Below are 24944 nucleotides of genomic sequence, written 5' to 3'. Positions count from 1 at the left end.
GGTACGTGAAATGCACTGCCAGCATCAGAGACGCTAGAGTCAGAGACAGTAGGGACATTTAAGCGACTACTGGATAAGCATATGGACAGCAGTAAATTGAAAGGTGTGTAGGTTAGGTTGATTTTAAAATAAGATAAATGCTCAGCACAACATCGTGGGCTGAAGGGTCTGTACTATGCTGTACTGTTCTATGTTCTATGGTGCACGAAGTAGACAGCCATAAGTAAAACATACTAATCCTAAGGGTAGACAATCACGCCTAATTCAGAAGATTTTCAGAATTGTGAAGGTGCAGAATCTCAATCACAAGAAGATTTAATTGATAAGCTAAGACAGTGAGTATCCAAAGATGTGCAGGTTAAGTGAATTGACCATGCTAAATTGCGCATAGTGTGCTGGGATGTGTAGGTTAGGTGCATTAGTCAGTGGTAAATGTAGACTAATAGGGTAGGGGAATGGGTTGGGGTGGGTTACTCTTCAGAGGGTCAGTGTGGACTTGTTGGGCCAAATCTGCTGTTTCCACATTGTAGGGATTCTATGAATATTCTGTGGAAATTGCTTCTTATTTTTACCATTAAGTATCGAATTTGTAGGTTTGGGAGAAGAAGCTGATTGGTAAAGACGAGTAATTCTACTTTCCACTATTTATTCCCCAATTTATAATCAGACACGAAATGTCTCAACCAATTCTTTGAAGAAAGGAACATCTTCCAGATACAAATAATGCCTAGCTATTAAAATCAAATCAATAGGATAGTTCTTTAAAAATGTATTGAAGCAAGGCACATCCACAGAAAAACAAAACACTAAAGAACTACATGCATAAAGATATAAGTGAAATTAAACAATAATGGCTAGTAGAAGGCAGACAAAGTTTTCTAAGGGAAAATTGGTGTCCCAGACCATTTTGACAATCTGACATTTAAGTCAATGAACATCTAATGAAGCAAGTCTTGGCTGACAAAACATTGTTTACAGCTGACAGTTAAACTAAAAATTGTAAGACACTTTTCACACTAAATGAACGCTAGAAACAACCCTCCAACATAGGAGACACCTAGTAGTAGAAAATGTATTTGTACCTCACAATCAGGAATTCGCATTTCTGAAAATAAAGGGGACCTCAATTTCATTCAAAAGCTAGAATGGACTAAGTAACAAAAAAGTCAAGAAACAACTGATATAAGATTTTATAGGGCTCTGTTAGCTCGTGATAGAACCCAGCGAAAAGCAGAATCTATAATCCTTAGTTATGTCAGAAATTCCCCGAGGTTCTGTAGCACCTTACAAACACACAACTACTACCAACTAGAAGGACAAATGTAGCAGATACATGGAAACACCCACCACCCACTTTTAGTACACAGACTTTAACATTGAAATTTGAGGAGTGAGTTAGATAAGGAGAGGATGGAGGAACTCTGTTTATTTTGTTACATTATTACATTAGGCAGCATAGTGGCTCTGTGTTTTTAGCACTGCTGCCTTACAGCGCGAGGGACCCAGGTTTGATTCCAGCTTCAGGAGACTGTCTGTGTGGAGGTTGCACATTCTCCCCATGTCTGCATGGGTTTTCTCTAGGTGCTTCGGCTTCCTCCCACAATCCAAAGATGTGCAGGTTAAGTGAATTGACCATGCTAAATTGCACATAGTGTGCAGGGATGTGTAGGTTAGGTGCATTAGTCAGTGGTAAATGTAGACTAATAGGGTAGGGGAATGGGTTGGGGTGGGTTACTCTTCAGAGGGTCAGTGTGGACTTGTTGGACCAAATCTGCTGTTTCCACATTGTAGGGATTCTATAAATACTCTGGAAATTGCTTCTTATTTTTACCATTAAGTATCAAATTTGTAGGTTTGGGAGAAGAAGCTGATTGGTAAAGATGAGTAATTCTACTTTCCACTCTTTATTCCCCAATTTATAATAAATAATTCAAAAGTAAATTTTTGTCATATTGAATTCTCATCCTTTGTCATGGGGGAATTGTGAACCATTGAGGGATTTCCATGTAACCAAAACGGGTACATGTGCAGCAATATTTCACTGGCTGAAAATGCTTGAGCTCACTGTTTCAGAGCATGTCAACAGCTGAAGTCACTATGCTGTATTCATGAAGTAAAGGACACATGAACAACACAGTAAAAGAGATGGGCACAGTGCAGAATTGCAACATTTGGTTAGACAGGGAATGGAAGACCACCAGACTGTCGAAGGACATCAGAAGATAATGTAGGAGCTCCCTGTGACAGTTTTGCTCACTAATTCTTGACAATATTGTTTTGTGTGGCCCAAAGGATCAATTACTGTGCTGTACTGTTCTCATTAATTTTCCATACTGCATACTGGTGAGGGGAAGCATTCCTCAGAGAAGTGCAGTTGTACAGGAGGGAGGGAAGAAGAGTGGAAGAGCCATCAGTGATAGCGGGTGCATTACTCAGGGGAACAGACAAATGTTTCTTTAAATGTGCTCTGAATAGGACTCCAGAATGGTATGTTGTGTCCATAGTGTCAGGGTCGGGAATGTCACGGAGCAACTGCATGCCATTTTTCTGTTGATGATAAGCCTGAGGTCATGGTCCATGCTATTATGGTTTGAATGACTCCGGTAGGAAAAGGGATATACTCTTCCAGTTAGGATTCAGGTAGGATTCAGGGAGTTAGGTAGAAGACTACCCAGCAGGACCTCAAAGTAGCAATCTTTGGATTACTTCCAGTGCTAGGCACACGTGAGTACAGGAATAGGAGGATAAGATGGAGGAACGTATGGCTCGAAGGATAGTGCAGTACACAGGGTTTTATATATAAATATTATGCAATAGTTACAAGGACAGGACTTTAAATATCCTAATGTAGTCTGGGATTGTGGTGGGTTAAAAGGCAGAAAGGGCATGCTTACATTGATTGTGCTCAGGAGCATTTTCTTCAGCCATATGTGTCTAGTCTAACAAGAAAAGAAGTATTGCTAGACCTAGTTCTTGGCAATGAAGAGAGTCAGTATTAGTGGGGGATCATTGACGGGACGGTGATCATTATATCTCGATCTATGTTGATGATGGAAAAGAACAATGAATAATCCAGAGCAAGCAAAACTGGGAAAACAGCCTTCAATGGGGCAAGAATGAAACTGGGCTGGATAGGCTGGAGTCGAGAATGACTTAGCACTTTTGACTCTGATCTCCAGCATCTGCAGTCCTCACTTTCTTAATCCTGGATAGACTGGAGGCAAAAGTTGGAAGGCAAAACTGTAGCTGAACTAAGGGTTATCTTTAAAGAGATGTTTTGGGCATAGTTAAAGTATTATGTCCTCAAAAAGGAATGTTGGTATAAACAAATCCAGAGTTCCCTAGGTAGAAATTATGATTAATAAAAAGTGTACTTATGACAGTGCTCAGAGACAAAACACAAGTAAGAACCAAACAGAATACAGAAGGTACAGAAGCAAGATGAAAAAGCAAATAAGAGGGATTAATTAAAAAAAAAGACTGGGAGCTAATATAATTGTGCAGTTATAAATTTGTCCAATGGCTTAAAAATAATAAAGGATTGTAAAAGGAGTAGTAGGGGTGATTAATGACCAAAACAGAATTTACACACATAATTGTGGGGCACAAATGAAGTAATAAATTAATACTTTGCTTCTTTACCAAAGAAAGATGTGCTACAAAGGCCACAATAACACAGGTGAAAATTCAGTCACTAGCAGGATCCAGAATTTACAGGAAGGAGGTACTGTATGACCTGTCACTCAGTACCTAAAGACTGCTACACATTGGGAGTGTATGAGATACAGCCCAGGATACTGAAGGAAGCAAGATTGGAAATTGCAGATGCACTAGCTGTAATTTTTAATCTTCCTTAGAATTGGAGGTGGTGCCAGAAGAACGGAGACTGGACAAATATTACAGTCTTTCGGAAAAAAAAAGGCTGATGCAGAGAATAGGCCAAATAACTACGAATTGAAGATGCCATGTATAATTCCATGGAGGACACCACTAAGGACAGACAAACAATATTCAACATGGTGCAGAGAAAAAGCAGTGTCTACTCTTTCAGGGATGATAACCTCTGAAAGAAATACAAGAGATTAAAACTTCTCCACTTCAGAAGGGAACCTCAGATAGTCAGGGTGACAATGTAAGACAACTACCTTCTACACAAAAAAACATTCTTTCAATCCTAAGGGAACAGTGTAACCTCTAGATCTCTCAAATTTGTAAAGTCAAAGAACTTGGGGGGCAGATGGGATTGTGATTAACCTAATTATGAAAACAAAGGTATGTAAAGATCACTGTTATTGGACTGTGGACCACAAGTGGGAAAAGAGACTGTTTTAAACCAAGAAAACAATGTAAGAAATTTTAAAAACAAGTTCCAGGAACACACTGTGCCTTATGGAGCAGTGAGAAGAAGAATTCCAGACTGATCAGAACTGATTATCTGTGTAATTTTGCACAGAAATAGTCTTTTGATTAATTTTACAATCAGTGCCTATTTTTGTGGCTTCAGGAGTGCTCAGCATAGTAACAACAACTTGATCAGTTCTTGTGCAGCAAGTTACAGCTTTGTGGATGGACAATACAGCAGAAACATCTAGCCTGGAAAGAGAAATCATCTATCTCTTCTTCTTTCTTTCCTAAATAACAAGTAGTAAAAGAAAATCCCTGGCAGCTTGCTACTCGCCCACAGCTATCACTGCAAATTCTACAAACCAACCCCACCACTGAAAGGGCAAAGGAATAATCACTTTTAGGGACAATGAAAAAAACTAATCCTTAATCAATGAAGGGAAAATTGAGAATTGATATATCACAACCCTGTGTCATTAGCAAAGATTTAGAAGGAATTGCAAGTATGTCAAAGAAAAGAATTCATGTTTCTATGATCAGTACTGGTCACAGAACTGTATTTCAGCCTTTTTTAAAAAAGTCTTTCTTCACCCATAGCATTTGTGACTTGCCTTGTCTCAATGTGTGTCGGTTTGTATATATATGAAGATTTTGAAAGGTTTAGAATTTAAGATATAGATGTATAAGTTAGCAATATGTATTTCTTTCTTGCCATTGGTTAGATACAGCTTAATTACAATAAAAAATTACTTTCTTGTTTGGGTGCATATTCTTTTAACTTGAATCAGCCAGTTGGGTAGAAATCAACCAATTTAGTAGATTCATTCAAATTTTACAATTGTGATGACTCCAGGATTATTGGGGCTTGATTTCTAACACCCTACTCAAAGAGTCAGGCCATATATAAAATATCAGAAAAAAACTCTTGATGGGCATGTTGCAAATCAGTCTAAAAGGGTCTGAAAGAATTTATATTTGATTGGGTGCAATAAATACGACCCACAAATGATGATATCATGGGCACTCAGTGAAAAAATTGAAGTAGGATATCATAGGGAAATTACTGAAGGTTAAGTCCTCCCAACAATATTTGTAGTAATGTACAGCCACTTCTTATTGCCTGTAAGTAACTGCTGAGGTGCAATCATGAAAACTGCAGTAGAGAGAGAAGTGGAATGATCCCCCGCCATAATTCTTGTTGGTATTTGCCCCAAACCATTATGGCCAGTTTAGAAGAAATAGAAAAATCTGTTGATAATTTGTTTTCTGTATGAGATCTGACATTTACAAAAAATCACCTCTTCTCTAATAGCTTTTCTCAAGCCTGGTTTAATTCAACTCCTGTGCAAATCCTGAGTATGAGAACACCACATTTTTACATAAAAATGTCATGAAACATCCAACAGCGGGGAGACCCAAGATGGCAGCAACCCAGCAAGTCTGAGTCTAGTGCCCAGCAAGTGCTCCTCCCAAGACTTGGGCAAAGTGGGCCGCCCACCTCCACCACACCTACCAAATCATTTAAAATAGTTTTTATTTAATATAATTAGTTGCTCTGTACTAAATTTAAACAGTCTAGTCTCCTGCAAAAATGACTAAAAGGAAAAGGTGCCCGCAGTTCTCAGCACACAGGAACCCCCTCCCCCACCCTCCCCAGCTGCAGAAGAGGCGTCCGCAGCTGCCCGGGTGACTTACCTACGGTGGCGAGCCTCGTGGAAGTAATTTCCAAACTTGACACGAAGATCGACGCCTTCATCGAAGAGTCCCAGAGCAGATGGAATTTAATCTCGGTCGTGTTACAAAAGCACGACCGAGACATTGAGGAAATCGAGCGCCGAATCGGAGGGGTGGAGCTAAAGGCCACGATTCTCGAGGTTGTCGAAAAAATATTCGTTTGCTGGGCCTTCCAGAACAGGAAGAAGGCGGCCAACTTAAAGCGTTCCTCGAGCAGTGGCTTCCACAACTGTTAAATCTAAAGGCTGGATCAGGCCAGGTGGGGGTGGAATGGGCCTACTGGGTTACAATGCGCAGGCCCAGCTCGAACCAGCACCTCCGCCCGGTCCTGTTCCGGTTGCAGAGTTACAGGAGAGGCAGCTACTCTTAGAAGCTTCCAGAAATCTTGGGAAAGATCCCCAAGCCATGATTTACAAAGGATCCAAGATTATGCTATTCCAGGATTTCTCCCCAGCTTTGGTCCGAAAGAGGAAGGCATTTGATGAAGCGAAGAAGCGTTTAAGGGACTTAAAATCCACTACTCCCTGCGCTACCCAGTGACGCTATATTTTAGCCATGAAGAGTCTGTACACAACTTCAGATTGCCGGAGAAGGCCAAGGAATTTCTGGACTCTCTTAGATAAATTGTAAGAATTAATTCGAGTGGTGAATGATGTTGTTCTGTCCTCCCCCCACCCCGGTTCATTCCTTTTTTTTCCTTTTATTACCTTACTGTTTCATATCATCTCCGGGGGGTGGGAAGAGGGGTTTAGTTATTTGTTCTTCACTTAGCGATTTTCATCCCTAGGCCGGGTAGTCTAGTTAATGTAGGTGGGGGGGGAGGTGGTTACCTTATCCTATTTTATCTCTGTCTTTAAGAGTGGGGCTGTTTTCCCCTGTTATTTTGTATTACTATATTTAATTATTATTTGTTGGCGGGGGGGGGGGGGGGGGTAGGGTACTCACTGTTAACTTTAGCTTTGTAGTATATTTGAATTTTCTTTATTCTATCGTGGGGTGCCTGGGTCAAGGGTGGGGCACTGGTTACGAGAGGATATGATGGGCTTTCGGAAAGGAAGTGATGCCCCCTGGGAACAAGGGGGAAAATCTCTGTTTAAATATGTTTTATATTTTTCCTATTTAGAAATAGTTTTTTATTATATTGGTGTGAGTGTACTAAAGAACCTCTATTTTTGTGAATTTTATATGTTCTATGCTCGAGATGTTTTGGATGGGGTTTCTTCTCCCGAGAGGTCTCGGACTTCCCCGGATAATTATGGTTAGTCATCCGATTAAATGGTGCACCTGGAGTGTCAAGAGGAGTAATTCACGAATCAAAAGGAAGAAAATATTATCAAACCTCATGAAAAAAAGGGTTGATATAGCTCTCCTACAGGAGACACATTTATTGGATAAAGAAGGCTTGAAATTACGACAGGGTGGATTTGACCAGGCCTTCTTTTCTTCCTTCAGCTCAAAAAGTAGAGGAGTTGTCATCCTTATTTGGAAGAATCTCCCTTTGAAGATCCTAAATCAGATAAAAGACGAATCTGGATGATATATTCTAATTAAAGCCCTTAAGAATGGAGAGGAATATGGGAGCTTAAATCTGTATTGTCCCCTGGCACATCCTTCTAAATTTATAACGGAAGCCTTCTCCAAATTGATGGCTCTCGGTGCTCGTCATACAACTATAGGGGGAGACTTTAATTGTATTATGGACCCAGAAATAGATAGGGTTCCCAAGAGTACTGCAGGAGTATCCCCCAGATCCAGACAATTGGTGGATTTGAACAAAGAATTAGGACAAGTAGATGTGTGGAGATACCTTTACCCGCAAGGCAGAGATTTTTCTTTTTAGTCCAATCCATATAAATTGATATGTTTTTTGCCCCCTCGATTTTTTAAAATTCCATATCATCCTGTAAAATAGGTAGTATAACAATTTCTGATCATGCTGCTGTATATATGGAAATCAAAGTGAGGAACAATGAGACACCACCCCCTCCCCCCCACCCACCCCGGCACTGGCGAATGGATTCCTTCCTGATGAAGGACAGGAAATTTCTAAAGTACTTCTCTCAAGAATTTTAAACTTTTTTGGAAATTAATTCAGGTATGGCTAGCAACCCATCAATGATGTGGGAGACCATCAAAGTTTACGTGCGAGATTTAATCATTTCATACTCGGCGTCCCAGAAAAAATTAAAGGGAAAACAACAGCGTCTGCTTGAAGCTCACTTAAAAGCAGCTGAAACAGCATATGCTGACAGACCTTCTATTATCAAATTACAAAGGATTACGGCCCTTAGGACAGCACTGAATACCACGCTTACCCAAATGGCTAAGAGGGAAATATTATTTGCAAAACAAAGGTTATATGAATTCGGTGATAAATCTGGTAGATTCTTAGCATTTCTCGCAAACAAAAAAAAGGCCACTCAAACAATCACATCTATCAAGGGAAGTGCAGGTACTCTGACTCATGATCGCAAAAGGATTAACGCAATCTTCAGAAAATGTAATTCTGATTTATATGAATTGCAGGATTGCGAAGATAAAGAATGACTGCATCCTCCTACTCTAAAAACTTGACTTTTCCGGACCTCACCCCGGAACAGGTATTGGTCCTGAATGTTCCCCTAACAATCCAAGAAACACTTGACGTAATCAGGCAACTTCAGAGCAGTAAGGCATCTGGCCCAGATGGCTTTCAAGCTGAATTCTACAAAGAATTTACAGGAATACTGGCTGGCCCACTTATGGACATGTATAACTACTGATAAAGTCAGAGCTGTCTCTCGCCTTCGCTGAAAGAGGCGAATATCTCCCTTATTCTCAAAAAAGGAAAGGACCCAGAAGATTGCGTGTCATACAGACCATTATCCTTGCTAAATGTAGATTTTAAAATCCTTTCTAAAACGTTAACATTGAGGCTAGAAAGGGTATTGCCATACATCACAAAGGAGGATTAGACGGGGTTTATTAAGGGCCATAGAACATCCAATAATGTTAGAAGAGTTTTGAATGTGATTCAAGCCTGCCATCAGGGAAAAATACTCGGAATAGTAGTCTCATTAGACGTGGAAAAGGCATTCGACATGGTTGAATAGTCATACCTGTTTGACACATTGGAAAGGTTTGGCGTTGGAAAGGTGTTTGCCAAATGGATCTCAACACTGTATAATGATCCCAAAGCAGTTGTGATTACCAATGGACTGAGCTCAGATAGCTTCAGTATGGGTAGGGGCTGCCGTCAGGGATGTCCTGTCTCATCATTGCTATTTATGCTAATAATCGAGCCACTAGCAGAAGCTATACGGACTGACCCTAATATAACGGCCCCGAGGATTGGTACAGGTAAACATAAAATTACCCTTTATGCAGATGATGATCTCCTATTCCTCAGTAATCCCCTAATGTCCGTGCCTCGCTTAATCAAAGTTATTAATATATTTAGTGCATCTTCAGGCTATAAAATTAATTTTTCAAAATCAGAGGCTATGCCAATGGACGGCCTCGCTAGTATCCCACCTATCGGACGGATCCCACTTTCCCTTTTGGTGGTCCCTGGAGGGTTTCTTATATTTAGGCATTTTTTATTACTTCAGTATTTGGCCAGCTATCCAAGGCTAACTTTGTGCATTTACTGGAGAGGATAAGGCAGGACCTCCAGCAATGGGGAGACCTTCCAATTTCCTGGTTAGGCAGAATAGCACGAATTAAAATGAATATCCTGCCCCGTCTCCTATACCTTATGAGAATGCTCCCGGTGATGCTGCCGAGGTTGGCACTATGCAAATTGTATGGTTGGCTGGGTTCCTTCCTCTGGAATCGTAGACGGCCCCTCATTAAGCTGAGGAAGCTACAGCTTCCACAGGCAAGGGGAGGACTGGATTTTCCAGATTTTAAGAAATATCAGTTAAGTTCCCTATTAAGCTACATAGCCAATTGGGTCTTGTCTGACCCGCAATCAATCTGGCTGGACATTGAGGCTTCTCAAGTAAAATGCCCACTTATTAACAAAATGAGATAGCAAGAATCCAGAGAAAGTATATTCCTGTCAGGGTGAAAGGGAAGGCTGGTAGCTAGAAGGAATGCTGGATGACTAAAGAAATTGAGGGCTTGGTTAAGAGAAGGAAGCATATGTCAGGTACAGACAGGATAGATCGAGTGAATCCTTAGAGTATAAAGAAAGTAGGAGTATACTTAAGAGGGAAATCAGGAGGGCAAAACGGGGACATGAGATAGCTTTGGCAAATAGAATTAAGGAGAATCAAAAGGGTTTTTACAAATATATTAAGGACAAAAGGGTAACTAGGGAGAGAATAGGGCCCCTCAAAGATCAGCAAGGCGGCCTTTGTGTGGAGCCACAGAAAATGGGGGAGATACTAAATGAATATTTTGCATCAGTATTTACTGTGGAAAAGGATATGGAAGATATAGACTGTTGGGAAATAGATGGTGACATCTTGCTAAATGTCCATATTACAGAGGAGGAAGGACTGGATGCCTTGAAATGTATAAAGGTGGATAAATCCCCAGGACCTGATTAGGTGTACCCTAGAGCTCTGTGGGAAGCTAGAGAAGTGATTGCTGGGCCTCTTGCGGAGATATTTGTATCATTGATAGTCACAGGTGAAGTGCCGGATACTGGAGGTTGGAAAACGTGATGCCACTGTTTAAGAAGGATGGTAAGGACAAGCCAGGGAACTATAGACCAGTGAGCCTGACCTCGGTGGTGGGCAAGTTGTTGGAGGGAATCCTGAGGGACTGTATTTGGAAAGGCAAGGACTGATTCGGGATAGTCAACATGGCTTTGTGCGTGGGAAATCATGTCTCACAAACTTGATTGAGTTTTTTGATGAAGTAACAAAGAAGACTGATGAGGGCAGAGCAGTAGCTGTGATCTATATGGACTTCAGTAAGGCGTTAGACAAGGTTCCCCATGGGGGACTGATTAGCAAGGTTAGATCTCATGGAATACAGGGAGAACTAGCCATTTGGATACAAAACTGGCTCAAAGGTAGAAGACAGAGGGTGGAGGTGGAGGGCTGTTTTTCAGACTGGAGGCCTGTGACCAGTGGAGTTCCACAAGGATCGGTGCTGGGCCCTCTACTTTTTGTCATTTACATAAATGATTTGGATGCAAGCATTAGAGGTACAGTTAGTAAGTTTGCAGATGACACCAAAATTGGAGGTGTAGTGGACAGCGAAGAGGGTTACCTCAGATTACAACAGGATCTTGACCAGATGGGCCAATGGGCTGAGAAGTGGCAGATGGAGTTTAATTCAGATAAATGCGAGGTGCTGCATTTTGGGAAAGCAAATCAAAGCAGGACTTTTACACTTACTTAATGGTAAGGTCCTAGGGAGTATTGCTGAACAAAGAGACCTTGGAGTGCAGGTTCATATCTCCTTGAAAGTGGAGTCGCAGGTAGATAGGATAGTGAAGGCGGCGTTTGGGATGTTTTCCTTTATTGGTCAGAGTATTGAGTACAGGAGTTGGGAGGTCATGTTGCGGCTGTACAGGAAATTGGTTAGGCCACTGTTGGAATATTGCATGCAATTCTGGACTCCTTCCTATTGGAAAGATGTTGTGAAACTTGAAAGGGTTCAGAAAAGATTTACAAGGATGTTGCCAGGGTTGGAGGATCTGAGCTACAGGGAGAAGCTGAACAGGCTGTTTTCCCTGGAGCATTGGAGGCTGAGGGGTGACCTTATAGAGGTTTACAAAATTATAAGGGGCATGGATATGATAAATAGGCAAAATCTTTTCCATGGGGTTGTGGAGTTCAGAACTAGAGGGCATAGCTTTAGGGCGAGAGGGGAAAGAGAAAAAGAGACCTAAGGGGCAACATTTCAATGCAGAGGGTGGTTCGTGTATGGAATGAGCTGCCAGAGAATGTGGTGGAGGCTGGAACAATTGCAACATTTAAGAGGCATTTGGATAGGTATATGAATAGGAAGGGTTTGGAGGGACATGGGCCGGGTGCTGGCAGATGGGACTAGATTGGGTTGGGATATCTGTGATATCATTATGGACCACTTAAAAACCCTATAATACTAAATACAGTTAAAGCTTGGAATATAGTGCAAGAGTGGATCCAGTATCTCTCCTTTTAGGCTTTTCAAGCTTGCCTTCCCTGGATGTGCCCGGGAAGAGATTATTTTCCATTCTCTCTTTCTGTACAAGGAAAAATATTTTGGTAAACTGGGTGGCTGAGGGCCCTCCTGGACTTTCAAATTGGCACAGAACAATCATGGAATATATTCCCCTTGACTTCCTTACAAACATGGTGCACCAAAAAACCGAATTATTCTATAAAATATGGCAGCCCTTCTTGAATTACACAGATACACATATTTTGGCCATTCTATTAAGGGCTTTTATCTAATTGAGACAACGACCCTGGCTGGTCTGGGGCCCCTTGGGAGAGGAATCCCGAATGAATACAGGTTTTGCTACGATCTGATGTTAACACATTCCGAGCATGTACTTTAATACTCAATTTCTGTGTTATCCGTTGTTTTTTCTTTTCTTGAGTAATGTAAGAGATTTAATCATACACTCTGATTAGTTGTAGGTTAGATTAGTAGTTAGTTGAGTTTTGTCTTTTTTTCTTTTCGGCATCTCTTCTTTTGTTTGACAAATTTTGGCTATTATTTATTTAAGATTTAATTGTATATCAATGTTTATACTTGGGGTTTATTTTATTTGTAAATTTGCAAAATCATGTTAAATTTTCAATAAAAATATCTAGTTAAAAAAATCCAACAGCAATTTATTAATTTAAAAAAACTACTTGCTTTCACACAAATGTAGCAAATTATTATAAAACTGAAGTTTGACATCTATCCAAATTGATACCATGTATCAGTTGTAATTTTGACAAATTATAACATTGAAATCAAAATCAAACTAAATTGTTGACTTTATTATAGCTCTTGAACATCCAGGAGGAACTCTAAGTAACTTGTACAATGAATGTCGATTGATGTAACTCAGCGTCCAGAAGTATACGTTGAGAATCACATTAAAGAATACTTTACCATCAATAAAGAAGGAGTATTACACAAACGAAGGGGACTAATGGAAGATAAGTCTCCTGACCCTGATTGCTTTCATCCTTGGAACCCAATAAAGGTAGCTGCAGAGGTAGTGAATGTATTGGCTGCAATTCTCCAAAAATCATCGTATTCTGGAGAAGTACGAGAGGATTCGAAAACTGCTAATGTAACATCCCTATTCAAAAAGAGAGGGAGGGAAAATGTGGATAACTATAGGCCAATTACTATTCCATCTATTGTTGGAATAGTATTAGAAGCAATTAACAAGAGAATCAGAACACTTGGAAATTCGTAAACTAATTAAGCAGAGTCAGTACTGCTTTTTTAAAAATTCACTGAGACATAGGCATTGCTGGCTGGCTAGCACTTTATTGCTGTCCCTGGTTGTCCTTCAGAAGGTGGTAGTGAACTGCCTTCTTGAACCACTGCAGTCCATATGCTGTATGTTGACCCACAATGCCCTGAGGGAGGGAACTGATGAAATACAAATCACATATGACTTATTTATTAGAGTTCTTCAAGAACATCTCAACCAGAGTAGATAGAGAAGAGTAGTATATATTTTGTATTTGGGCTTCCAGAAGGCATTCAACAAGATACCTTACAAAAGGTTAAGCCCAGAGGGTCGGAGGTAGTATATTGGCATGGATAGAAAATTAGCTAATGGGTAAGAAACAGACGGTGGTGGATGAGAGGTTCTTTTTCAGGCTGGTGACACATGACCAGCCCGGTTCCACTGAGATCAGTGCTGGAATCACGACTGCTTATATTATATATTAATCACTTTGAGGAAGAAAATGAATGTACTGCAATCAAATTTGCAAACAACAGTAAATTAGGTGGAAAGGCAGGTTGTGACAGTGACACAAATAGTTTACAGAGAGAGAGATTAAGTGGGCAAAAGTTAGTAAATGGAGTATGTGGGAAAATGCAAAGTTGTTCATTTTGGAAGGAAGAACAAAACGAAACAAAACAGAATATTCTTTCAATGGAGAAAATCTGAAAAAAAGCTTCAACATAAAGGGACTTGTGCATGAAACACACAAAGCTAGCATACGTGTGCAGCAGGAAATCAGGAAGTCTAATGAAACATTGGTCTTTATTTCAAAAGGTTTCAACTATAAGAGTAGGGAAGTCTTACTGCAACCGTACAAGATGCTGGTGAGGCCACATCTGGAGTACTGTAAACAGGTTTGGTCCCTTTATTTAAGGAAAGATATCATTTCATTGGATGCAGTTCAGTGAAAGTTCACTAATCTTACCCCTGGTATGAAGTATTGTCTTATGAGCAAAGGATAAACAGGTTGGGACTCTACTCACTAGTGTTTAAAAGTATGAGAAGTGATCTCATTGAAACATATAACATTCTGAAAGAACTTGACAGGGTAAATGCCGAGATGGTGTTTTTCCTCATCAGGGAGTCAAGGGCCAGTGAGCACAGTCTCAGACTAAAAGGCCATCAATTTAAGACTACAATGAGAAAGAATTTCTTTTCTAAGAGGATTGATAGTCTTCAGCACTCCTTGCCACAGAGTGCCATGGGTAGACTCCTTGTGTGTATTTAAGGCTGAGGTAGAATCTTGGTCACTAGGGGAATCATGGGTTATGGAGAAAAGAGCAGGAAAATGGATGCAAAGAATGTCGATAAGCCACGAATCTCATAAATGCTGGTGCAGGCTTGAGGGGTCAAACGGTCTACTCCTGTTCCTATTTCTTATTGTCTTCTTAGAAAAATCAAAATATTAGTTGTGTTTATTGCTTTTTGTCAACAATAAATTACATGCTGTGCTCAGGAACTGGTGGTAAATATTACGTCTATATTTCAGCAATTGTGCATGTTTTTAGAACAACCAAGCACTGGAATTTTTGCATCACAAAGAAATCCATGTGAATATTTCTTATTTTACACATTTGGGAACAAGAAGAAACCAGCTTCGATCAGTAGAAGATAGGTGATAGGAAATCATTAGCTCATTTTACACTGAACCTAATTTTCCTTTCCACTGAAGTCAATGGAAGGTGTGGAATAAAGTGGCTTGCGAATTCACAATGAACATATTTTACACTATGGGGAAGACCAAATTGAGCTTTCTGATTTAGAAACATGAAGAAATTTCTATATCATACAAATACTTTGAGGCATACTGGACAATAATATTCAAAGTTCTTCAGAATTACTAAGGAAGCCTTCAGAACTGACAGCCATTACTGATTAAGGAACATGGTTTTAAAAATGGTGTCTCAAAATAAAATTACAATGCAATTACTAAAATCTTATTTTAAATTCACAACAGTTACATATATATCTTTGAATATGGATTTCACACCCAAGGAAAACTCTAGTAATTTATTTCCTGTTCTTCCATTAAAATATTCACTAAGGTGTCATAAAGCTAGTTCCTGTTTTTTCTAAAAGCTCTTCCTTGGCTCAAGGATACTCTGTCCTTGATTTTTTTCAGAGGGGCAACAAATTGGGCTGGATTTCGATCAGTCTGGTTTGGTACAGAGATGAAAAGGATTTTGAGAGGCCTTTTGTTTATATGTAAACAGATGAAACTTCAGGCTTAAGTGGTCTCTAATGAAAGGTGAATAGTCAGTTCTCTAGCTAGCTGAACTGAGCAGTTTTAGTTCAGTCTTGAACTGGTTGGAAGTTCAACAGGGAGTTGTGTGGAAACCCTCTCTCTCTTTCTGCCCTTCAACTTCAACCTGTAAGCACGTGTTCCATTTATACTGTTTTTTAAAAGGGAGATAGCTTATTGGGACTGTAGTGTATATTCGGAACAGTATAATTAATTCTAGTTGGATAGATTAGATTCGGTAGGGATCCTTTATTCTGTTCTTTGTGTCTCATTGTGTAATTTTGTGAATAAATATTTGTTGGTTTTAAAATCTAGTTGTCAACCTTGCTATCTTACTCCAGGTAATTTTCACTATACACTTACCAAAACAAATTGCAAAGTTATGGTCTGGGGCTGCTGTTTAAGAATGTTTTGAGTGGTCTGGACGAGTCCATATCGAAGGTTTATGTAAAACTGAGAGAAAAAGCAGCTTCAACTTATTGGATCCAGTTACAAAGTCTTGCAACACATAATTGTTCCATAGTAAAACATTTTTCTGAGAAACACAATGTTTTCGTGCTCCATGCAAAAGCTTTTCTTACCATGCGTTTATTGAGTTGGTCAAATATATTGGATCTGGTGGTGAAGTGCTTATTCAGAGTTAATCCTCCCTGAGCTTCATATCCTTGCCAAACTTTACTAATGAGTCAAACTTTTTCCATTATCTTCATCTATGTTTTTATTTGATAAGTTCTCATACTTATCAATGTGCATCCAGACTCTAACTGAAGTTTTAATTTGATTGTTTTCACGTTAACCTCGCCAGAACCTCAGTACAAAAGACACATTTGATTTCCACCAAATCTATAAATATGAATCCTAAGTGCAGAGGATCATAATACTTCAAAATGATGTCACTTGCTCCCTTCATACAATCAACATCCTGAAAAAATATTCAATTTCTTCATAATTCTTGAACAGCTAACATCAATAATAATAACTTGTAGTTATATAAAAAGACTTGCTGTTATATTATGCCCATAATCATGCTTGACAGTCAATAAAGTGTTTTGGAAGCGTTGTGACTTTTGGGATAATGTTGGATCTTTAAAATAATAAAATTTCCAAAGATACTTCACAGGCCACTAATCCATATAAGCATACATGGGAACAGTTGACCTAAAGTGAAAAACAAAAAGAGATAGACAGAGGATGATATTTGGTGAGGAAATTCCAGAGCTTAGATCCTTGGTAACTGAATATATAACCAGTAATGTTGAAGCACATAAAATAAGAGATTCATAATGGATCAGAATTCAAGTTGCAGAGTAATCCTGGTGGATTAGGGAATAGGAGAACCTCAGAGAGGTAGGAAGGAATGAGACCATATAGCAATTTGAAAGGATAAATATTTTAAAATTAAAGTCCTCTTTTAACTGGAAGCAATTGTGTCAGTCCTAAAATCCGTATTTCAATAGAAACACAGATCAGAAGTGAATAGAACTTGGTGTAGGTTGTGAGACAGACAATACAGTTTCAAATAACCTGAAATTTATGGATGATGGAATATGGGAAACCAGGCAGACATACATTGCAATAGTCAGTGCCTAGAGATAAGAAAGATAAGGGTGAGGGTTTAAACAACAGAGGAAGTAAAGTAAGTAAAGACAATGTTACAGAGATGGAAATACACAGGATGTCATTTGTTGTGACCTAGCTAAGAGGTGTTTAGGGAGGGAGAAGTTTGATTGAAGGGATTAAAACAAGGCACCTATAACTGATGGGAAACAACATACAAGGACTTGGGGGAGAAAAAGTAAGTTTGAGATGTGACAGTAGTTTTTGAGAACAGAGTCATAGAGTTATATAGCACAGAAACAGGCCCTTCCGCTCAACTCATTCAGTTCAGGAAACCTGGATTAGATCCATTTTCTTTCATTTAGTCAAAATTCTTTTCGCGTTTTCTGTCCCACATTTCTGTTCAAATGTCTTTTAAGTGTTGTAAATGTGCCCACCTCTACCACTTTCTCTGGCAGAGTGTTCCATACATGCACCACCCTCTGTATGAAAAGGTTACCCCTCAGGTCCTTTTTAAGTCTTACCCCTCACACCTTAAATTTATGCCCTCTAGTTTCAGACTCCACTACCCAGGGTAAAGATCATGGCTATTCATCTTATCTATGCTCCGAATCATTTTATAAATGTCTATAAAGTCAACTCAGCCTCCTTTACTCCACATAAAGTCCCAGACTATCCAGCCTCTCAGAACACAAACCTTTCAAGCTTGGTAAAATTGTTGTAAATCGATTTTGCACCATCTTCAGTTCAATAACATCCTTCCTATAGCAGGACTATCAGAATTGTATGCAGTACTCCAAATGTGGCCATATGTCCTCACTTTCTCCAATGTCTTGTACAACTGTAACATGACATCCCAATCAATAAAAAATTTGTGTTCAAGAGAGATGCAATGATGGAAGATTTATGGCGGATGGAAGATGGCAGATGGACTTTATTTTAGATAAATGCGAGGTGCTACATTTTGGAAAAGCAAATCTTAGCAGGACTTATACACTCAATGGTAAGGTCCTAGGGAGTGTTGCTGAACAAAGAGACCTGGAGTGCAGGTTCATAGCTCCTTGAAAGTGGAGTTGCAGGTAGATAGGATAGTGAAGAACGCGTTTGGTATGCTTTCCCTTATTGGTTAGAGTATTGAGTACAGGAGTCAGGAGATCATATTGCGGCTGTACAGGAAATTGGTTAGGCCACTTTTGGAATATTGCATGTAATTCTGGTCTCCTTCCTATTGGAAAGATGTTGTGAAACTTGAAAGGGTTCAGAAAAGATTTACAAGGAAGTTGCTAGAGTTGGAGAAATTGAGCTATAGAGAGAGGTTGAATAGGCTGGGGCTGTTTTCCCTGGCACATCGGAGGCTGAGGGGTGACCTTATAGAGGTTTATAAAATCATGAGAGGCATGGATAGGATAAATAGACAAAGTCTCTTCCCTGGGGTGAGGGAATCCAGAACTAGAGGGCATAGGTTCAGGTTGAGAGGGGAAAGACAGAGGAGAGACCTAAGGGGCAACATTTTCACCCAGAGGGTGATGCGAGTATGGAATGAATAGGAAGGGTTTAGAGGGATATAGGCCAAGTGCTGGCAAATGTGACTAGATTAGGTTGGGATATCTGGTCAGCACGGACGAGTTGGTCCGAAAGGTCTGTTTCCGTGCTGTACATGTCTATGACTCTAAAAGATAAAGCAGTTGAATCAAAAAGGAAGAACCTGAGTCCATCCCAGAATGCTACTATCTTAAAAATGAAGTCTTGATGAGGAAATGGTGAACATAACATTTTCAGATGGATGAAAAATGGGGAGACATTCATCAAGATGCATATTTTGGGTTATAGAAAGGAGATGTTGCAAGTAGCATATGAGCTACCAATAGGAGGTCATTTGGGAGTAAGGAAAACTCAAGCCAAAATACGAAAAACATTTTTACTGTCTTGGAAAGCACAAAGATGTGGTTAGATTTCGCCAGGCATGTCACACATCAGGTGATAGGAAAACCTCAAGCAATGATAAAACAATTTCCCTTACTACCCATTTCCACATTTGAGGAACCTTTTACATAGGATGCCCTCCCTAAAACATAAAGTGGGAATCAGCATTTGTTGAACATTATGGATGGGTCTACTAATTTCCAGAGGCCATTCCACTATGCAATATCATCATTGTAGAAGAGTTAATCAGTTTTTTTTACGAGATACAGACAATCCACAGGGATACAATCAGAGGAAGGATCAAATTTTACATCACAGATATTCAAGGAAATTATGGACAGCTTAGGATCAATTGTTTACCATCCAGAATCACATGACCATTAGAATGGTAACATTAAACTTTAAAGACCATGTTGAGGGCCCATCGCCAAGAGATTCTAGAGAATTAGGATAAAGGTATTCCATTTTACTTTTTGCAATTGGGATGCACCTAATGAATCAACTAAATTCAGTCCATTTGAATTCACTTTCAGATATGAGGTGAGAGGACCACTGAAATATATAAGGAAAATTGGACAGTCAGAGTTCAAAGATTATATTATTGGGCTGTGTGTCAAATGTTAGGGAGAGATTAAATAGAGCGAGTGAGTTGGCTAGATAGCACTTAAAAGTAGCACAGCATGAAGCAGATGAGAGATCAAAAATTTGTAGTTTCACTTGTGAGAATCAAATGTTAGTATTACTACCAGTAGTAGATGAACCTTTAAAAGCAAGGTTTACTGTATTTTACTGTTGAGCATAGACAGCTTCTGCTAGAAGAACACCTGCACACACTTTTGTGTCTTTCTCTCACTGTGACTCTGTAATTTATTTCCAGTTCCAAACTGCTCAGTTAGCTGAAGACCAAACAACTTCATTTTTAAACAGCTCCTCAGCTCCTGATCCACAAACACAAAACAGAATTCACAATAGGTATTAAAGTCCTAAGTATCAAATTATGTGCCATTCCGGTAAGTCCCTGTTTAAAAAAAAACAGTTCTTTCTAATTGCAGTCCACAGTATTGAGACAAAAAAATAAAAAGCCACTGTCCTTACAAGTCTCTATCCTTAAGGAAATGAAACGTTTTTTTTTAAATGTGTTCTTTGTAAATATGTAATCCACAATAACAAGATCTACAATTACTCATTCTTCTTTCCACTTTGTACAAACTTACACTGCCTTAGAATTTCTCACCTTTTAACTTTTTCTAACGTTTTACATTTCGGATAGTGTACCCACCATTATTCGTCATTTCCATTGATATGAGCTTATATTACATTAAATGATTGCAACAAAAAGTTCCATATGAATAGTAACATATTTCAATTTTTAAATGTTTCAATGCAGGCTCGTGAATTAATCTACGTAAATTAGTGTTTCCTTTTGGATATACATTTTAAAGCACTGAAGACCTTACAACAATCCCAAGGCCTTTTTTATTCTACTTTATGTATTTTTTCTGATATTGGTTTAGTTTCTTAGAAAAGTACCCCAAAACACTAGTTCTGGTACAATTCCAAAAAACACCACTCAAAGTACTGACTTCAGAATCCCTGTATCAATCAACTTCACTTGTCAACAGCTCCTCAGCTCCTGGTCATCCACATGTTGCAGAAACCCACAACTACAAAAACAGAATTCACAAAATATAGCAAAGTCCTTGTTATCAAATTATGTTTCATAGTTTCCCCAATGACTTTTGTTTATTGACTCATCATCCTGTAACTAGATAGCATCCACTCCCAAATCTTTTTTTTATCAAGTGTCATCTTGAAAGGTGTCATTTTGATGGCCAATACTGGTTAATTTATTAAGATTGCTTTCAGAATCTCAAATGACATGCCGAACATATTTCATCTGGCCTCATTCTTAAATAGAGTTTCAAACACCCTAACATCTGCTTGTAATATTACTTTAACACGAACCATTATTGTTAGTCCCAGACCAGAAATGTTGGGATAAAAACCCAGAAATAATTATTCAAGCCGGACGCATTGAAGCACAGGTGTGTGATAGCCCCAGGAAGAAGCTATTGCAGTTTCAAACTGATTTGAGCTACAGGGAGATGCTGAACAGACTGGGGCTGTTTTCCCTGGATCTTCGGAGGTTGAGGGGTGACCTTACATGGGTTTACAAAATTATGAGGGGTATGGATAGGGTAAATGGGCAAAGTCAGGGAGTCCAGAACTAGAGGGCATAGGATTAGGGTGAGAAGGGAAAGATATAAAAGAGACTTAAGTGGCAACTTGTTCACACAGAGGGTGGTAGTGTGTGGAATGAGCTGCCAGAGGATGTGGTGGAGGCTGGTACAATTGCAACATTTAAGAGGCATTTGGATGGGTATATGAATAGGAAGAGTTTGGAGGGATATGGGCCGGGTGCTGGCAGGTGGGACTAGAATGGGTTGGGATATCTGATCGGCATGGACCGAAGGGTCTGTTTCCATGCTGTACATCTCTATGACTCTAAGTCCCAAGTGACGGAAACATACTCAGGTGCTAGATACAGGGATTCTAGAGTCAGTTCTTTATGAGTGGTATTTTTGGGAACTGAAGCAGGACTCGTGTTTTGGTATACTGGAGAAAAGCTGTTTTGTTTCTTTTCTACTTAAAGCACTGTTTCTGTATAATACAAGGATCTTCAAAGAATTGACTAGTGAGACAGTTGATTCGTTGGTTTAAATTTTTGAAAACACTCTGGATTTGGGAAGGTCCGATTTGACTGGAAGATGGCAAATGAAACCCCTTTATTCTGATAGGGAGGGAAACAAAGTATGGGAACCTATAGTTGAGATAACATCTGTCATTGGGAACATGTTGGAAGCTGTTATTAATAAAAGTTATAGCAAGGCCTTAGACAGGTTTTAGGTAATTGAGCAGAGTCGAAAAGACTTTGTGAAATAGAAATCATGCTTAACGGAGCTATTGGGGATTTAAGAGGAAGTAATAGATGCTGTGGATTAAGATAGGGTGGGGGGTGGTAGATGCACTGTACTTAGATTTCCAGGAAGAATTTGATGATGTGCACATCAAAAATGATCGTGGACAATAAAAACTCAGTGTATGGGGTAGGACATTGGTATGAACAGAGGTTTAGCAGACTAATACAAAGCAAACAATCGGCATAAATGAGTCTTTCTTAGGTTGGCCGGGTATGTTGAGTAGTATGCTACAGGGATTGGTGTTGGGACCTCAGCTGTTTATAATTTACAGAAATGACTTGAATAACTTGATTAGCAAATTTACAGATGGCACAAAGATAGGCAGGAAAGTAAGTTGTGTAGAGGATACAAGGAGACTAATAGAAGATATGGATAAGTTAAATGAGTAGGCAAAGATCTGACAAATGGTGCATCATGTGTGAAATGAGGCAGGAAGAATAAAAATGCGTACTCTAAATGGTGAGACATTGCAGAGTTTAAAAGTATAGAAGGATCTGGGTGTCCTCATGCATAAATCACAACATGCACATACAGAAAATAACTAGAAAAGCAAATAGAACGCTATTATTTCTTGAGGTAAATTGAACAGAACAGAGTGGAGATCATACTTCAGTTATACAAGGTGCTGGTGAGACTACATCTGAAGTAGTATGTATAGTAGTGGATACATTATCTAAATGAGAATGTAAATACATTGTAAGCAGTTTAGAGAAGGTTTACCAGACCAATAACTGTAACAGGCAGGTTGGCTTAAGCAGAAAGGCTGGAGGGGCCAGGCTTGTATCTGTTCGAGTGCAGAAGAGGAACAGGTGATTTGATTGAAACATATCCTCAGGGGTCTTGATAGCATAGATGTGGAGTGGAAGTTTTGTCTCGTCGAGAACCACAGATCACCATTTAAAAATCAGGGTCTAGATTATAGTGCTGCCTGACTGGCTGTGCTTTTCCAGCTCCACTCTAATCTAGACTCTGATTTCCAGCATCTGCAGTCCTCACTTTTGCCTATTTTAAAATCAGGGCCACCCATTTAAAACCAATGAGACACTTTTCTGTTCTTTGAAGGTCATGAGTATTTGAAATTCTCTTCCTGAAAAGGTGGTGGGAGCAGAATGCTTGCCTTATTTTAAAAAAAGCAGAGATGGATAGTTTCTTGTTAAGCAAGGGAGTGAAAGATTATCACTGCAGGCGGAATATGGATTTGACATTGCAATTAGATCAGCCATGATCTTATTAAATGGCAGAGCAGTGTGCAGGGCTGAATGGCCCACCCTTGCTCTTCTTCCCTTATAGGTACCTTGGGATTGTTTTGCCTTTGATCTGCACTTCTCAGCTCAGTTTCCTCAGAAGCAAGGTAAATGTTTGCATAGTTCTATCTTAGAGCTCTAATCAAAAACAAGAGGAACAAAATCAGCCTTATCAGCACCACCTGCAAGGGCAGCAGCAGCCTTCTTCTCAATCAGCTGTCACTCCACAGGACAGAAGAGGTTAATTGAAGGCTAGAACAGCTAACAGAAACCACCCCACACTCAACACAGAGTATATAAGTAGAAGATTATTTTTGAGGATATGACTGGGAACCAACACCTCAGGAGACTCAGACTTACCCAATGAGTAGTGACATTTATAGGCCCCAAAAAGGAGGCTTTCTTCCAAGTCATAGAGTCATAGTGGTTAAAGTTAGTGCACAATACCTGTGCTAGTCAAAGGTGCAATAGAATTAATTTCTTCATCTCCTGCAAGGGAGCCACAGAGTCTCACAATCTGTTACCCACAAATGTGCCTTCCACTTGCAGAGTTCCAGGGTTAAAACTTGTGCACTTTGCTACTGGTGGAGCCAGGTGAAGAGAGCCATCAGAATTGTCACTTTTGATGGATTCCAATGCACCCAGGAAGTTACAGATTGTACACATGGCAATCATGATATCCTCTGATCACCTATTTATATCCATCAACTAAAAAGGCTTTCCACTCCTTCAATGTTCAACTGACACACAATCACAGAATGATCATCATGCATACCTGTTCAAGACACAATCAGAGCTGTCATGATGCCTTCATATGAGTTCATTATCTTTCTCATAAATACTTGCACCCAGAACCACCATCAGTAGGTGGATCATTAGAGAGAAAAGCTAGCCTTTAGGTATATGACTAACAATACCAGTGACTACCTTGACCACAGACATCCAGGGCAGGTACAACCAAGCCAAGTTAGCATGAAAGCTGTGACTGAATAACCAATAAAGATGCTGAAGGTGCATTTCAGATGAAGTCTGAGATGTCCTCCAGGAAGAGTTTCCAGAATTATCGTAGGGTGCTGCAGCTTGTGGAACAAAGCAAAGCAGCAAGGTCAGAAGTTTGAAGAGTCAAAGGGAATGAGTGCTTTGTGTTACAACACAGATTAAACACTCCTGCTTAATTTAAACCAGCAACACAGAAAAGATTTATCCTGTACAGTAATCTGTGAAAATTCAAGAGGCCAAGAGCTATTTACAGTAAAAATTAACAACTTTATTTCTTAAAGTATAACAGAAAATAATTAATTAACAACTATTTACAACTCTTCCCCTAACCTATCTTTTACCTTCCCTTCTGTAATACTAGTCTGATAAAGCCCCCAATTAAGATTTACTGAAAAATTCAAATTTCAAAACCAGGCAGCTGTCAAACCTTATCTTTGCAGATTTGCTCTCCAGGTCGGTGTCAATGTTTTTCTCTATGCAAACTCCTTCTCTAGACAGGTACCTCTCCAACAGTTCAGACAAGCAGTCTACAT

General features: G+C 39.5%; 1 protein-coding gene across 5 annotated transcripts in view; it reads right to left on the bottom strand.

Moving 5' to 3' along the window:
• LOC140480572 (poly(rC)-binding protein 3) overlaps positions 1–24944 on the bottom strand; it is a 295539-nt gene that overhangs the window by 237349 nt on the left and 33246 nt on the right. The window lies entirely within an intron of this gene.

Source organism: Chiloscyllium punctatum, chromosome 8 (assembly GCF_047496795.1).
Source record: "Chiloscyllium punctatum isolate Juve2018m chromosome 8, sChiPun1.3, whole genome shotgun sequence".
NCBI classification, from domain to species: domain Eukaryota; kingdom Metazoa; phylum Chordata; class Chondrichthyes; order Orectolobiformes; family Hemiscylliidae; genus Chiloscyllium; species Chiloscyllium punctatum.
Note: the sequence above shows the minus strand (reverse complement) of the source record. Positions and strands in the feature narration are given on the sequence as shown.